A 17,231-nucleotide genomic window follows, 5' to 3' on the forward strand; every position below is an offset into this window, starting at 1 on the left:
TTTCTCTTTCGATCTTGTTCCCACCCTCCTTTTTCTCCATGAAACGCATGCTGTAATACCCAGTCACTCTCACAGACACAGAGGGAGAGGGAGACAGGAACAGAATACCGGACTTGCCGACTGGAGAATGATTTTTTTTTTTTTTTCTTTAATGAAAAGGAGCTTGAAAAGAGACATTGTAAGATCAAAATGTGATAGCCTATCTTTCTTTGCCTTCTTTCTGTCTCTCTTCTTCTACTGTATGCTCTTTTTTTCTCTACTACTTTCTCCCTCCTTCTCTACCTTTCCTTATCTCTCCTTCTCTGCATATAGCAGGCCTTTAGAGTCTAAGTGATTTCAGCTGTGGGAGGAAATGAATGGATGATATTTATTTCTCTTACCCCGCTCTGCTACTGCTGTTTCGATGCTATGTATGTAACAGACAGAGGGGCAAGCAGAGGCTCTACAGTTTCTCTGCCCTGGGGACTTGAGCCTGCAATCCATGAAGCATGCAAGGCAGAGGAGGGGAAGAAAATACAGAGGCACAGACACAGACAGAGAGGTGTGATATAGCGAGACTAAAGCGCCTAGTAGGAGCAGAAAGAAAATGTGAGACAGATGGAGCCAGCAGACAGACAGACAGACAGTGGAAGAAAAAGATGGGTAGTGGTGTCACATGGAGAAAGAGGGGTGAGTAGTTGCGGGCGATGGCACTTCAGCAACAGGCGTTGCACATTTTTTCCTATTATTCACTATACTGTGGCTGTTTTGGCACTCTGTGTCTGAGCCTATTTTCATAGCTTTTAAACATAACAGCAAAATTCAGATGATAACAAGAACTTCCGCTTGTTTTTTGTTTTTTTAAGGGCTTATGTAAAGCTGTGATTTATATGAAAAACTTTGTCTACTTCATTGGATTGTATTTGGCATGCATGTGGGTCTGAGTGCGGTTCATTTGCATTGGCTTTCTTTTCATTCAAGTAATCATTTATGTATTTTACCTTACCTTATTTAAATACTGCTTTTCTTCTACTCCTTCCTTCCTGTCTTTCTTTATCATTCTGTTTCTCATTTGCCATTTTTTACTGCTCTCCTGTACTAGTAAGCATGTACAGGCCCATTGATCTGCTCTTTTTCCTTGTGCATGGCATTTTTTATACTGGTGCCCACTACAATGCATCTTCTTGCATTCTTATTTTGTAGAGACATTTAAGGAATATACTTTGCTTTTATTCTCTAGATTCTGTGTTGCTGCTTAATGTCCTTGTATAGTGGCTTCTTTCCTCCATAGTTTCTAAAGTTACTGTAGTGTCAGTCATACATATTTATTTTCTATTTAAACCTATATTTGCTATATTTCTTGTTCACCCACTTTAACCCTTTAACCTCACTTCTGCCCTGCCTTTCATCTCTCTCTCTCTCTCTCTCTCTCTCTCTCTCTCTCTCTCTCTCTCTCTCTCTCTCTCTCTCTCTCTCTCTCTCTCTCTCTCTTTGGCTGCACATGGTACAGTCTTGCATGTCTGAGCAGCAGACGGCTAGACAGCAGCAATCTGCTACAGCAGCCTCATGTGCTAGTCCGAATGATCCATTCAACAAAGCCTGAGCTAGTAGCACTGAAATCTCTTCCTTTACTTCTCTCTCCAGCTTTCTTTTTCCCTCACCGATCTCTCTCTTTTCAATTTTTCTGGCCACATCCTCCACTCCTCTGTTCCTCTGCTAGGCTGACCGGCACAGACATGCAGAGAGGACTGCGGCAGCCTCCGCCACCACAGTCAGCAGGGTGAGTTTTCTTCTTATCTTCTCTCCTTCCTCGCATCTCGTCTCATCACCCTCCCAGCCTCCTATTCCCCCTCCTCTTCAATTTGCAGGCAGTCAGATCTCATTCTGTCTACCTTACAAATGAGCTTTCCCTCCATACAGCCAGACATGATTGACAGGTGCGGTCTCAGAGGACTGACAAGCCTGCGTGTCTGGAGATGGGGTATCTCAAAATGTAACTTGTAAGGAGCTTTGCCTTTTTTTTTTCTTCAAGTGATGGATGGGGATTTTTATCTGGCAGTGCAGTTTCTGTCTCTGCCACTGTCCTTGTCGTCTGACTGGTACTGTTGCGTGTACACGGTACAGCATTTTGGCATTTTGAATCAAAGATGTTGTACTATTGCTTATCATAGCATGATTCGGCCAAGCCAGGCTGTGGCAGCGACAGGGAGGCAAAAATATGCCATTCTTATGAACATCATGTGATAATAAAATGCTGTCTGCCTGGGTGTGTATGGCCATTCATTGGTGACTACAGTACAAGTGTGTACAGTACGTGTGTGTTAACTTGCAATAAGATATGTGGAAAGGTTTTGTACAGTCTTTATTTGTGACGTGCTTGTGATTTACGGCGTGTATCGGTATTTGATTCATGCGCAGAATACCATGATACATGATCGTCTTATGCAGTATAAAAGTGTTATGGATGAACTAATGCATGTGCGGTGTATGCATGCGGACCCCAACTTATCAACACCAGACTGGAGTTAAACTGGTGACTTAGGGTACAGCACAGCACAAAGCCAGCAAGAGAGAAAGCTGCCATTGTGTGCTCCAGGCTCAGCCACAGCGCTCGTGTAGCAGATGATCTACTTTATGTCGCATAGGAAAGGCCAAACAAAAAGCAATCTGTACCTCTCTCATTCCCTGAGACCCTAACTTGTGACGTTTTGCTGTGATGTGCACGGGTTGGGTTCTTGGGAGCTGCGAGGGGCACTCACACATCTCTGTAACCTAAAAAAAAAAAAGACTAACATGGCGGAAAGACACAAAGCGCAGCAAAGAAGGGATGGCTTCGCTTTTTTAGCTAAACGCAGGCGACAGAGAATGTTCATATGATCCACCCACAGAGCGAAAATAAAGATAGAGGGGAACGAAAAGGAAGAACATTGGGTTTCTTTCAGGATATGGAGGGATTTAGACCCAGAGGCTGACACAGTGTGTGGGGCGTTGGGGAGAGGGGGAGATGGATATAGGAATGTGGGTATGAAGGACACGTGACTGGAATGGAGGGATGTCCAGACAAGGTGGGGTGATATGGCGAAACACTGTCATATTTACAGTATCCTGGTTTTTTTGGGCAGGTACAATGAATGAATGAAAGGAATTTGTGACTTAGGTTACACCCACAGTGACTAATGTTACACATGCTAACATAGACGAACAGCACAAGGAGCTCACTCAGGCTGTTAAAAAAAAAAACGTTGTAGACTAACTGTACTGTGTAGACCTACAGTCATACACTGACAATATGTCAGTGTATGTAAGTATTTATTTTTATGCAGCTGAAAAACGTTTTAGCACTTGGGCTGCAAAATGCAAATCACCCTTTGAATATAATGGGATTCTGTGCTTTACTTTGTTATATACTGTCAGACAAAAGACACAAATTCACCATGACTCTTACTATTTCCTACGGGCTCTTCATGTCTCATCTTGAGAGCAGCACAAAGTACTGGAGAGAGCGTGACACTGAAAGCTCGGTACACTTGTGTTTGACCTCATAAAAATGATCATCGTTCTTCTATACCTGGTGCACCTATCTGCGTGTGTATCTTTGTTACATGTGAATATAAGATACCTAATAGGGAAACTCAGTGCATTGTTGAGTGAGAATTGTAGGATACTTGTGCATGTGTGCAGCAGGGTGCCAACCCAATGGGTGCCAAATCAAACTATGGATAAAAGCAGGATTGTATTACGATTCACAACTACAGTTAAAAGCTGTTACACAGTGTGTACTGTGTTTTAATGGATGTTATTAAAGGGTAGAATGAGTGAGACAGTATTCGGTTCAGTTTTTTGATGCTGTCCTGTACGGGGGGGCACTTCAGGTGTACAGCTGCTGAAGCCAAGCGTATCATGCATGCTAAAGACTGTCTCACTGCTCACAGTTCTCCTAAAACTACCGTTCAGTGTGTCAAAATGTGTCTGGATTCAAATCCCTGTTCTATAATTGTTGGGTGATCTGTCATCAGAGTAACAGCTTCATTTCCAGCTTTCCCCTCCCTTTATCCACACCTACACTGTGTAACCCTTTACATGTCTCCTTCCTGTTCTTCTTCAGCCACTCTGAAGTCACTCTCAGTCTTCCAGGGAGCTTCAGCAGCATTTGAACAGCTATACTGTTTGATGTCGCTCATTCTTTCATTAGTTTGGATGGGATGTGATGCAGTGATTATGTGGATAAAAGGACAAGTAGCTTTGAGCTCTAATTCTGTTTCCAGCTTTGATTTGAAGGCATGTTTAGCCACGTCAGGTGAACGGTTGAAGAAACAGCTGCCATTTTTGGTAGAATCCCTCAATGCTAAAGGAATTTAGAGATTAATTAAAAAATGCATTTCTACTCTTCGGTCAAACACTCCTAATGAGCATTGACTTCCGTAAACCTGCAACTCATTTGCATTGTCACACACTTTCTTATTGGGAGTTTTGCTCCCCAGCCTGGTTTCAGTTTACTATGTGAGAATACAGCTGTAAGAAAGGTTGCCTCAGAATGACTACAGCAGTAGGTAATGCAGGTTCCCCATTTGTTTATAAGGATAAACAAGCATATCCTATCAAATAATCTCTAAACAGAGATGCAACAGAGCTCAACAACAAAAACTGTACAGTAGAATCTGAATAATTTCATTGCCATAGTTGGAAATACTTCACTGCTGGGGTCTCCAGCTACATGTGATCATATGCATATCGAGATGTTATTGTAATGCCATCTTTCAATCTTTGAGATTTGCTTTTTAAAGAGAATCAGTGAGAAAAAAACATTTATTGTACAAATAAGCAGAAGTACATTATCTCAACAATTCTCATCTCCCATGTGTCTATACACACACACACACACACACACACACACACACACACACACACAAACACACACTTTTACATTCAGGTATTTGATGGTAAAATGTAACTTTTGTAATGTGATGTCGTATCAGTACAGTGGGGTTTCCTACTTGGAGCAGCAGGTCTGCATCAGTAGGTCATGGTGTCAGTGTTTGCCTTGTTCAGCAAAACCATGCAGAGAGAGTAAATCCAGACAGACAGTAGGGAAGAGGAACAGAACAAGAAACATACTGACTATTTGTAGATAGGATTTGTGTTTGATTTTGAAATGTCATCCTCTGCTCTGATGAACCAATTGTAAGTAAACTAAAAAGAAGCTAACTTCCATCTGTGCAGTTAAGCATTCACACTGTACATCCATCATTGTATGTGTAGGTGGGTGTGTATGCTTGCACACGCCACAGTATTAAGACCTCCCCCAACAGCCTTGCCCTCCGGTCTCTCCCCTCGATTTTTTCCAACATGTAAAATGGCCGACCATATATAGAACTGTAGATCCTTTAGTGTCTCTCACTGACAACTTGTGTGGTGTGAATGTTTTTTTTTTTTTTTTTTTTACTGTACAGGCAGGTTTACTGTAGTGCTCACAGCTGGACCTGCAGTGGTGGAAATTGATTGACTGGAAAATAAAGAAAGTATTAAGACGAGAGGCTTTTGACTGACAGTAAGCAAATGGATGTTATACTTCCATTTTCAGAGATGAAGGATAAAACATTACACGATTCAGTATATGTTGTTTAGATACATTTACCATAGCTGAGCAGTGTATGTACAGTTCTTTATTGCTGTCAGTCAGTTGTGGACTTACCAAGTAATGAGGTAATGTGAGGATGAGGTTGCTCAACATAGTGTAACCAGGCCTGTTTCCATTATTGTGATTAATTAAAAACAGGTTTAGTGACATTTCATGATAGCTCTGCAAATCTGTTCAAATTGTAGTCAGAAAACATAAATCAGCAGATAATGTCCTTCAGTTAAAAATACTTTTGAATGCACTAAATGAAGAGGGCGTACTGTAATTCGCAAAGCAACCATCAGTGATTTTCTACTGCATACACTGGGAGCAAACCTTTGAAGCATGCAGCTTTTTTTATTTTTCATGTCTAAATGCATGAATAAACACATATGTTATGTGAGTGTACAGCATATGTCAGTGAGTATGGTTTTGTCAGCTTTATGTCCTCATGTCGTTTCCAGCTCTTCCCCCGTGTGCTGTGATCTCACTCACGCTCTCACCAGTCCCAAGATGCCCTCTGATCGCCGGATCAGAGGCCGGAGTCACGTTTGAATCCAGCTCTCAGTCTTTTTCTGTCTGCTGCTTGTTACAGTAGCTGCTGTTGCTCCAGCGGTAGCAGCAGGTGTGTCTACCTCCTGTGCCCCCCCTCCTTCCTGTTCCCTTATCACTGCAGTACGGCAGCTCTGTCTGGGAGTCAGCCATTCCATTGTTCTCGCACCCCCTTCACCTAAAGGTGCTCTTGTGGGCGTTGGCGCCGCTCTGCCTGTCCCAGCCCATGAAACAGGACTGGTTCCAAATCACTGTGATACTTGGCACCTAGGTGCCCTGAGCGCGTTGCGCCTACGGCTTTTCTGTCTCCCTTTTCTCCCTGGACAGAGCTTGCTACAGTTTGCTGCAGACCGCCGCCATCTTGTTTCTGCTTGTTCTGCTGGTCTGCCCGCCTCTGCTGCACTCAAACCAAATTGTCGAACCCAGCTTCAAGTGTTTGCCAGCGTCTCTCTCCTTCCACTGTTGTTTTGTGGCATGCCAATCCTGCCTTTTCATAGCTTTATTACAACACTTCCCAGCTATTGGATGCATTTTTATCGCTGCACAGAGGCAGACACACCTGAAACTTTTAGGTGTGCATTATACCTGAATGGTTGTCACAGAGCGGAGGCTGCTGGCGCTCTCATCACAATGTCACAGCATTTATACTTATTAGTACAAAACGTGACTGTCATTGGTAAGATATATTTGAATGCAGACTGATGTTATAAAAAAATTCACTCCTTTTTGCAAGATATAATTGTTATTTATGCATTGTTATCTATCCCTGATTCTGCAGGCATTTCTGTTTATGGAGCCCAGTGTATGAGAATTGAAAAATAAGTGGATGTGAGTAGGTGGAGGCCAGAGATATACAGCAGTGAGGTCAGAAGGTCTTCAATCCTCTGAGAAACTCTGCCAAGAAGATCTATACTAATGAAATCGTGAAGAAAACAAACGGTCCCTCGAGAACACATCCATACATTCGATGTTGCCAGTTAAATTTTGTTTTACTTGTGTCTCTGGATGAGCATGCACTGTAGCTTTGCAGTGATACTGTAAATGCAAGGCCAAAAGCAGCCTTGCTTTGAGGTTCAAATGCTGTCACCTTTTATCTGATGTTTGCCTTTTTAGGTCAGTGGAGACAGCCCTTTGTCCAAGCAGCTGTGAGTCAGTCACAGAGCTGTTCAGTCCCAGCTATTACGAGTATGCAAATCACAATCATATTTAGTTTGAATGTGATGTGGTTCAAGAGAAAGAACAAAAAAAAATGGGTAGAATTCAAGTCATTCCTGATATTAATATCAACTGCATGAATAGAATATACTGTATGTGTAAATGTTTTGTCTGAAATGAAAAACTCCTTAAATGACTTCATACTCACACGCTACCGACAAATGAAATGTTGAACTAATCATTGACAGTTTAAACCCTTATTATGTACTACTATCAACTAGTATTTGTCATTATTAACTGATGATATTGTTATATTTTACTGACAACTGTAATAACGTTGGACATTTTTATTTTTAAGACAAACTAATGAGGCAGTACACATAGCAATAAAGCAAACGATGTTAAAGCAGATGCTTTTTGACAAATAGAATAGTTAACAAATAGGAGTGCCTTTTATAATATTAAGCAATCAAATACAGCAACACAACAAATGCTGCAATTTAGGACCTCAAAAATTAATTGTCACAGTCAACAAAATTGAACATTTTAAGATCCAAAGGTTTTAGCATGTATTATTACATCTCTTTGCAAGTGCCATTATTTTCACACCACCTTATTTTAGAGATGACAATGTCAGTCTTTTGGTCCAGAGGACAGAAATATCTCCGCACTCTTTGATAAACCTATTTACAGATTTCCATGAGGATGAATCCTAATGACTTTGGTGTTCTCCTAACTTTTCACCTAATGCCACCAGCAGGTAAAATTGTTCACGTATCCAGTAAAATATCTCTTCATCTATTAGAAGGACTGGCATAACATTTTGTACAAATATTAATGGTTCCCAGATGATGTATCCATATGACCTCTCGCGCCACCATGAGGTAGACATAGCTGGTTTTGTGGCAAATGTCTCAACAACTACTGAATGGATTGCCATGGAATTTTGTGCAGACATTCATATCCTTTAGTGATCCCTTGACTGTTCACGTGCATACCAGTTAGCATGCCGATGTTAGCATTTAGCTCAAAGCACTGCTGTGCCTAACATGGCCTGTATATTGTCAGGTGTGAAAAGTTGCGTTAGGTGACGTCCCATGGGTATTTATCATGTGTAGTCTAGATCTCTGATTCAAGTGTGACTCTCATATAATGTTTTTAAAACGTTTGTTTTTCTTTCATGACCACTGCATAAGAGTTTCTGACAGATATAAACATGTCAGGAATTAATGTTTAGGCTTGCTGCATGTGAATACCATTGCATCTTATCAGCCGTGGAAAGTACTTCAATACAACTGTAAGGTACTTTTAATTAGTATTTTCATTTTCTTCTACTTGTCTATTGTACGTTTTACTTCTCTATTTTTATAGCTTTAGTTACTTTGCATATTCATATTAATTATACAAAATATTCTTTGATGTGAATAGTGGATAAAGAGGAGACTTTATTGATCCAGTGGTGAAATTCACAAGCTACCTGCCAAGTCAAACTTCTGCTGTTATGTTGGTGATAGTAGCTCAAAAGTAATGCAAAAGTAGTGTAACACATTACAATTCAGAGACAGTAATATAGTAATATAACTAATCACTCTCAAATGACAGTAACTAGTAATCTATAATGTATTACATTTTGGAAGTAACTTGCCCAACACTGCTGACTGGTCACTGACATGTTCGAGCAGTGTGAATAAATTACACAAGTACAGCAAGCTATTGATTATCAAAATGATTTGTAGCTATCTTGCTGTAACTGTTGGCGAGCTGCATTCCTGTTATATTGTATTCCCTAATAATTTTGTAGTGAATTATCTCCATGGCAGCAGAGTAGACCTAGATCCCATGACTTGGTGCAGTTTGCATGTGGAATGTAAAAAGATTTCAGGCACTCTGTGATGAAGGCCAGATGTTTGAGTTATGTGTAGGAAGTCAGTTGTCTACAGTTGCTACTGGATATGACAGTAATGCAGCCAGGCACCAGCACTGGTATCTACTGTATATCAAATTTAGGAAGGCCCTCTCACATGTTATGGATTGTATGTAACCAATACATGTGCTCGGTCTTCAAAGAACATCACATAAACAGAGGTGCATAAATAAAAATAGAATATGAGTTGCTCATGAATTCCCTGGTTATAGTTTGCATAGCAACTAATCCTGTTTCCCATAAAGGAATACTTACTAAACCTCAACAGAGTCAAGAGTGGTTAAGAAGGTTGTTGATCACTATGATTAGTCAAAAAATTAAATAAAAGTGGGCTATCATATTACCGCTGTTGGCGAGAACTTCAGATTTAGATTTTTTTTTTTTAACTCATAATCATGTTATTAATTATTACATGTTTCTCCATGGACAGTGCCAGGAAATCCATCAGCTGCTCTGTATTCTTAAGAAGTTTTAGATTTTGCAGGACATGGTGGTTACAGTATTAAGGAGTAATGCAAATGTACACATGTACAAAGCAGTCAGCAGTACAGTACATACGTACTCCTCCTTCGTGGCCCTTTTCCCTCGTTCCTTCTCCCTGCTTTTTTCTGCTCGTCTAAAACACTGTTACACACACCCCAGCTTGTCTCTGTGTTAACACACACACACACACACACACACACACACACACAGCACACACACACATACACACACAGCACACACACACACAGACACACACCATCTTTTGTTTGGATTCAGAAGGCATTGAAGGCAGATCCTGTGGCCCTTCTGAGGAGAATGTTAATATGCCTGCTCTGGTCTCTCTGGGGACGAAGAGAATGGACTCTGGCTGCCAATGCACTGTCACACCAACCTCGCTCACTGCTGTCGGTGCTAAAATTTATTTAACTACCCTCATAACTGAATCATTAAGAGTTGCTCTAAATCGTATTTTCACATAATGTGCAAATAGCGTTATGCCAAGTGGGCTATTTGTTGTGTACTTAAACTTATTTCACTTTGTTTTATTATTGCTATTTAACATGTTTTGGTCCATAAGAGTTTTGTCAGTATTTAGCATAGACTGTATCAAACAGCATAGACTGTATAAAACAATTTAGGTACAGACGGTGGCTGAAGAGACAGCTAGAGTTTTTGCCACACTTGCCAAACCATACTGGTCAGTATGAGTTCTAGTATCTCCTAAACAGATTCACCGAAAGTTGAAGGTGAGGCTGATACTGGGAAAGACATTCAGTGTTTGGTAATTTAACTCTCTCACACTATAATCGGTAATGCAATAATAGCCAAATGATCTTTTAAACAGAACTGCTTTAATGATTTTAAATCATATTTTTCATAAATATTCATACATTTTTATACATTGTACCAAAACCATGATTTCATGCTTTAGAATATTGTTTGACAAATGAAGCCTATTTGCGTTCTGAATTAAATATGCACATTTATTATATTATACTGTACTGTATCTGTAGCTGTAGGGGGGCAAGTGAGCACAGTTATTTACATAAACCTAAGTCAATTCCCAGATAATGCTCTTGCGTTAAGTACAAAAGAAATGTGAAGGGTTTGACTAAACGGTCTTAAGTCAAGGTCCACTTACTCGCTTGTTCGAGAGCTTTCGGCTGTTTTTATCAGCAGGCAATGGGTTAGGATACACCACTATCTTATTTCCCAATAACTGTCAAGCACACATGAACTAAGAGCACTAGCCATACAAAATACTGCACTTGCTGTTTACACCTGTAGGTTTAACAAGCAGTTGCTTATGGTCGTCTTAATAAACTATTGTACTGTCAATGAACCGTTCCTGCACTAAAGTTGTCTTTCACTCATTCATTCCGTTTCCTTCTGTTTCCGAGCTGTGAGAAGGGAATATGCACCGCACTGTCCACCCCTCTCCCCAACCCGTCTCTCTCCCCGTCAGTCCTTTCATGATGAATGGCAAGGTACGATAATAGCCTTCAGGTTGCCATAGAAATGAAACAGGGGCCCAGTGTGTGATTTTTTTTTTCTTTCTCCAAGCATAAATGACAGAGGACTCTGAGGCAAACTCTTTTTTTTTTCCCGCCCCTCACAGGCAGCTCCACACTTTGCTTTCATATTTTCCTCCTCTCACATGTTTTCTTAATCAGCATTTCTTCTAGGCCTGTTTATACAGTAACTCCTCTGATGTGGCTCATTAATATCAGAATCGTGCAAAGTGAACATGATTAAGCTGCCAATGAATTTAACCGAAAAACAAAAGAATTCCAGTCCTCAACTATGCGGCAGTGTCTATTTCCATATCACCGGCACCGCGAACAGTCCAGACCGTTTTTATACTTGGGCTTTGAGGTGATCTTTGGCCAATCTGCAGTTAGAAGCTCTGCATCTTAAGGATTGGATCACACTTCAGGTGTACAGTGCATCATTTTCAGATGGAAGTCCATTCATTTTCTAAACTGTTGTCAAAGACCGCATGTTTTGAATTTTATCCATGATTTCTGCTCTTCTGTGTCTTCAAATTGCATCATACAATTTGTATGAGCTAAAAACTTTAGCTGCGATAAATCACACGTCCTGTAAGTCAGTTGTATTTTTGTACTTTTCTTGTTCCACAGCAGAGAGATTTACACACAGTTTGTAGCAACACAAAAGCATTATCCATTAATTGCATCATATGGAAAAGGTATCCAAAACAATCCTCCTTAAACCTGTGGCCTCTTCTCAGTAAGACCAACAGTGGGGACAGTTGCACACCTACGCTACAAACACATACTGTATTTAAAGCTACATTGTGTAAGAGTTTCTCCCATCTAGCGGTGAAATTGTATATGACAACCAACTGAATATTACTTTCTAGCCCTTCCTCCTACGGTGGCCGAACCCGAAATTAGCTCTCTCCATCGTTTACACACAGCTGTTCTAGCCACTCCAATATTAACTTTGGTCTTGTTGCTTTGCCTGTCGTGTTGTCGTTTTAATTCTCTTTTTCGCTTCCCTGGCGAGTAATCTCCCCCTTGCATTCGTCACGGTGCCAGTAGGTGTAAGAGGGCGAAATGCGGAGGTATGTCCCTCTTTGGCTAATGTATCTTAAAGATGGAGGCGCTACATGGCTGCCGTCATTTGAGCGACTCGCTCGTATGTATTCTGAATGATTCTGAATGTCAGATTCTACGCTTACGAGAATACTTTGATTAGTTGGTGGAAGTAATTACACATGAATGAGTACATATTTGTGAAAGAACAAAGTGTTTTTTGCTAAGAATCAACAAAAGAAAATTACACAATGTAGGTTTAAGAGAGGAGTCATAAAACTGTCACAGCGACCTCGATCATCAGCAGTGTCTTTTGACTTTGAAGGACAGTCAACCTTTATGGAAATTTGCAATTTATTAAATGTCACTGTCAAATGTCAATGTGCCCCATAAAAGCTTGGCCTCATGAAATGCAGGTAAATCAGGTACAAAATGACTATTCATCTTTAAATTGTACGGATGAAATCCTCTGAAAACAACATCTGTCTGTGGATGGTGCCGTCTGTCACTGTCCACGTGTCTGTAGCTCGCTGGCTAGCTAACATTAAGACGGCCACGCCTCGGAGTGTCCATCTTTCTGTCATGGACCTGTTTTGCTCAGGTCTCTGTGGCCATTGCAACCAAAGGATCTTTTGGCCAAAGTCCACATGGCACAAAAAGGCAGCAGCATTCCTGATGTCTGTGGCTAATCTGTGGTGTCAGCTTGTGTTAACGCCGCACCGCCAAATTTGAGGGCACACAGGGCCGGAGAATATTAAAACTCCCATCAGCAGCATTCCTCCAGAGGAGGGCAGGTCTGATGAGGGCAAGGGTCACCTTAGGTTGAACGGCGTAGCGCCGCTCGTACTGTAACGGTCTGATCCACTGGACAGGAGGTGGGGCCGGAGCAGGACAGAGGGAACACACTTCAAAGAGGGAGCGCTCTTTCCTTGTCTATCCTCATTGAAACTGGGCTAAATGAGCTTCGTGGGGGCTTTTGTTCCTGCTGTTAGACAATTCAGAGACTGGATGGAAGGTGCCGAAAAGGACGGGAGGTCACATGGGTAGTTAATTATCCGCTTCTCAACCTGCAAGACACTTTCTGCATGCCACCCTAATTGACCTATAATGACCATGAGATATTGTTCTGCTAAATTTGAGAAATCTAGCAAGTGTAAAGACAGACTGTTCCTAAAATTGCCACATGTCAAATTTCACACAGCCATGAGACAGAGACTTTGTACTTCAGTGCAGGCATTTCTCTTCAGATATCCAACCCTCCAGCTTCTTACTCTGATTTGAATACTAATATCCAAAGAGTGAGACAAAAGATGAACCATGACATTAAATGTAGATGCAAACTTGCTGTGTTTTGGGGTTTTTGGTTTAGCAGAGCAAACTGTGACCCATACCTGAGCTCACCACGAGCAATACGATAGCTGGAAAAGTTACCGTATTTCTGGTTGTCTCGGGCTGCTCTGCAGACATGTAACATTTGCTCTGCTCTCCCCGACTCCCAGAGGGGCAAGGACAGGAATGCATTCAGGGTCAGGGGTCGGACAGCCATGTGCATGTGCACTGCTGTAGCCTGGCAACAGGTGCTGTGCAAGAGTCAAAGCCAAGTCATTTAATGTTGCAGCAAACCTACATTTTCTATCTAACAGGACATTTCCACATTACTACCTTTCATCTGCAGACCTCTGTTTTAGAAGAATGTATCTCAAAAATATTCAGCCTTCTTTTTTGTGATTTGTTGAAACAGTTAGATGTTAAACGAGCCGAACCGAGCTGGGAGTGTTAACATCTGCGCCGAAAGAGAAGCTCATAGCTGAGGGGTTGGTAGTGTCTCGGGGAAATGATAGCTCTTGCCAAGGTATTCCTTCTCCCTCCTGAGAGAGGCCCCGCCATTCACCACTGTGAGGTCAACAAGTACAGACCATTTCCCACAATGCCCCTGAACGGAGAGGGGGAAAAAAACCAAACTTAAATATGCAGGGCTGTTCCTTTAAGATGGTAAGACAGGAGCTGCCTGAATGCGCTCGGAGACAGAGCTGCAGCCAAGATGGAGAGAGGGAGGGAGAGGGAGAAAACGGGGACGGAGAACAGAGATCTTTTAGTGATGTGGGAGAGGATAAAATTGCGTTGCCCTGCTTCTGCAGCAAAGCTGCTAAGTTGAAATTATTCATATTGTAAAATTATGGGTGTCAATTTGCTGATTGCACCGCTCAGAAAAAAAGGAGTCTTGTTGCTAGGAGAGGAGAGATTCAGCCTTCTCTTATTGGCCACTACGATGCGTAAGATGGTCCAATGAGAGCCCTCTCCCTAACAACAGTGCAATAGTAGAGCTACCCCCACATGCAGACCTGATTAATATGTCAGACATGTTTTATGGGTTAACGTGAATCAGGCTGCATGTATTGAAAAGACTGCAGCAGGGATTTAGTGTGTGGATATATAGGTGGTGTGTGTGTGTGTGTGTGTGTGTGTGTGTGTGTGTGTGTGTGTGTGTGTGTGATTCCTCACATGTACATGATTAACAGGAGAATGCAGCGCACAAAAGAGAAACAGAAGTGAAAAACTCTGTTTTAGTAGTCTGATGTTACTTGAAAGAGGGCTGCAGTATATTTAAAACACACTGTACAGTTGTTAACATGCTGTGGAGCTCAAAACAAATCTGTCAGGGAGTTTGATATATGTTTTACCTGTCAGGAAAAAAACATAATTTTTATTTTATTTTCTCTGACAGGATGGTAAAAACTGATTCTCTCTGCCATCTAAAAGCAGAGCTGGAGTTTTAAAGGAAAACAAACATTTTAAGAAAATGCTTGTTTGCTGTCTTTGATGAAGTCGGATGGGAAGATTGGCAGATCACTTTTATCACTTTTTGTCCAGTCAGTGTCCAGAGATGATTCATAATCAGTAGCTGGCCAGTGGCCACCAGTGGTACCAGTACTTGGTTTTGTTTAGAATTACAGTATCTCACAAAAGTGAGTACACCCCTCACATTTTAGTAAATATTTCATTATATCTTTTAATGGGACAACACTGAATAAATTACACTTTGCTACAATGTAAAGTATTTAGTATACAGCTTGTATAACAGTGTAAATGTGCTGTCCCCTCAAAATAACTCAACACACAGCCATTAATGTCTAAACCGCTGGCAACAAAAGTAAGTACACCCCTATGTTAGATTCCCATAGAGGCAGGCAGATGTTTATTTTTAAAGGCCAGTTATTTCATGGATCCAGGATACTATGCATCCTGATAAAGTTCCCTTGGCCTTTGGAATTAAAATAGCCCCACATCATCACATACCCTTCACCATACCTAGAGATTGACATGGGGTACTTTCCATAAAATCATCTCTCAATGCAAATCAAACCAGCTTTTAGGCTAACCGACATAAAACCATGCCAAGTTCTAGCATCACTTGTCTCTGTCAATCAGATGTTTTTAATTATCTTTTTTTTTTTAAATGTCATTCCTACATACTTTTATCTTGTTGTTGTTGTTGTTGTTGTTGTTGTTGTTGTTGTTGTTGTTGCTGCTGTATTAGGCTGTTGGGAGCTCACATAATTCCCATCTTAGCTCCACCTACTGTTAACCTGAGCAGAGGTCTAATCAGACAGAATAAGTGAAATAACAGTTGTGATGTTTATCAACTTACATTGGGAGGGTAAATCATTTTGGCGGTGGGACAGATTAGATTCATGTTCTGCTTTTTCTTTTTTTACCCCTCCAATATTGTTTCATATTATTTTTACTTCATGAAGTACATTTATATTTACTGTGATATATTCAATTTATGATATATATTTTTTCTTGTTGTTCGCCGTTTGTGTTTTAATACAGACTGAGCTGAGCGATGCTGCATGGTCACCAGTCAAGACCCACTGTAGTGGATAACTACCATCAGTCAAATTGTTAAAGCTACTCTAATCAATATGTTTACATTAACAATGGATCAAATGACTGCGTGTAATGTGTAAGGTGTCGCTCGTAGTGACAAACCCACAGGAAATTAACTCTTTTTGCTAACATGTTTGCCTAATCAGCTGCAGCTGATTCAGAACGCTGCTGCTCGAGTCCTCACTAAGACCAAGAAAGTGGATCACATCACTCCAGTACTGAAGTCTCTACACTGGCTTCCAGTGCCTCAAAGAATTGATTTCAAAATACTTTTGCTGGTTTATAAATCACTATAAATCAACGGTTTAGGGCCAAAATACATTTCTGATCTGCTGCTACACTATGACCCACCCAGACTCAGGTCGTCTGGGACTTGTTGTCCCCAGAGTCAGAACTAAACGGGGGGAAGCAGCGTTCAGCTTTTATGCTCCACATATCTGGAACAAACTCCCAGAAAACTGCAGGTCCGCAGTAACTCTCAGTTCTTTTAAATCAAAGCTAAAGATCTATCTTTTTGATGTTGCCTTTCTTTAAATAACTGTTCATTTGTTAGACTGAAGTTGCATTGATGACACTGTATGACACTCGATAACTGCTCTTTAATGTTTAATTTCTTATACTGCACTGTAACTTTTATTCATGTATTTTATCTCTCAGTTCTTTTAATTTTTATACTGCACTTTTATTCTTGTCTTTTAATGTTTTTAATTAGTTTTTAATTGTTTTCTAACTGCTCTTTAATGTTTTATGTAAAGCACTTTGAATTGCCCTGTTGCTGAAATGTGCTATACAAATAAAGCTGCCTTGCCTTGCCTTGCCTAATCGACTTTATTTTGTGATTATACATCAATAAGCCTCCAAGTGACCGAAACAGTCAATTATTGCAGCTTTCAGTATCTGCTGTTGGCTTATAGGTGAATAAAATTCAGTGAGTAGTGCATGCTCAATAACTAACTGTATTTAGGGTTAGGGTCTTCTCTCTGGTAGCCTTCCTGCAATGAGTACTACAAATAAGATACCATTATTAAAAGCGTAATTCAGTTTCTCCATAATATAACATAATATGTCTTCA

General features: G+C 40.8%; 1 protein-coding gene across 9 annotated transcripts in view; it reads left to right on the plus strand.

Annotated features, from left to right (window-relative positions):
• The window catches only part of snx19a (sorting nexin 19a), a 97,162-nt gene that overhangs the window by 56,387 nt on the left and 23,544 nt on the right, over window positions 1-17,231 (plus strand). Inside the window, exon 1 of one of the 9 annotated variants that reach the window (XM_028595525.1) lies at window positions 1,706-1,759. The exons of the other annotated variants lie outside the window; for them this stretch is intronic. The gene's annotated coding sequence lies outside the window, so the exon portion shown is untranslated. Of the gene's footprint in view, window positions 1-1,705; window positions 1,760-17,231 lie in introns of those variants that run through there. 9 annotated transcript variants of the gene reach the window in all.

This window comes from Perca flavescens, chromosome 13 (genome assembly GCF_004354835.1).
Source record: "Perca flavescens isolate YP-PL-M2 chromosome 13, PFLA_1.0, whole genome shotgun sequence".
In the NCBI taxonomy this organism is placed as follows: Eukaryota; Metazoa; Chordata; class Actinopteri; order Perciformes; family Percidae; genus Perca; species Perca flavescens.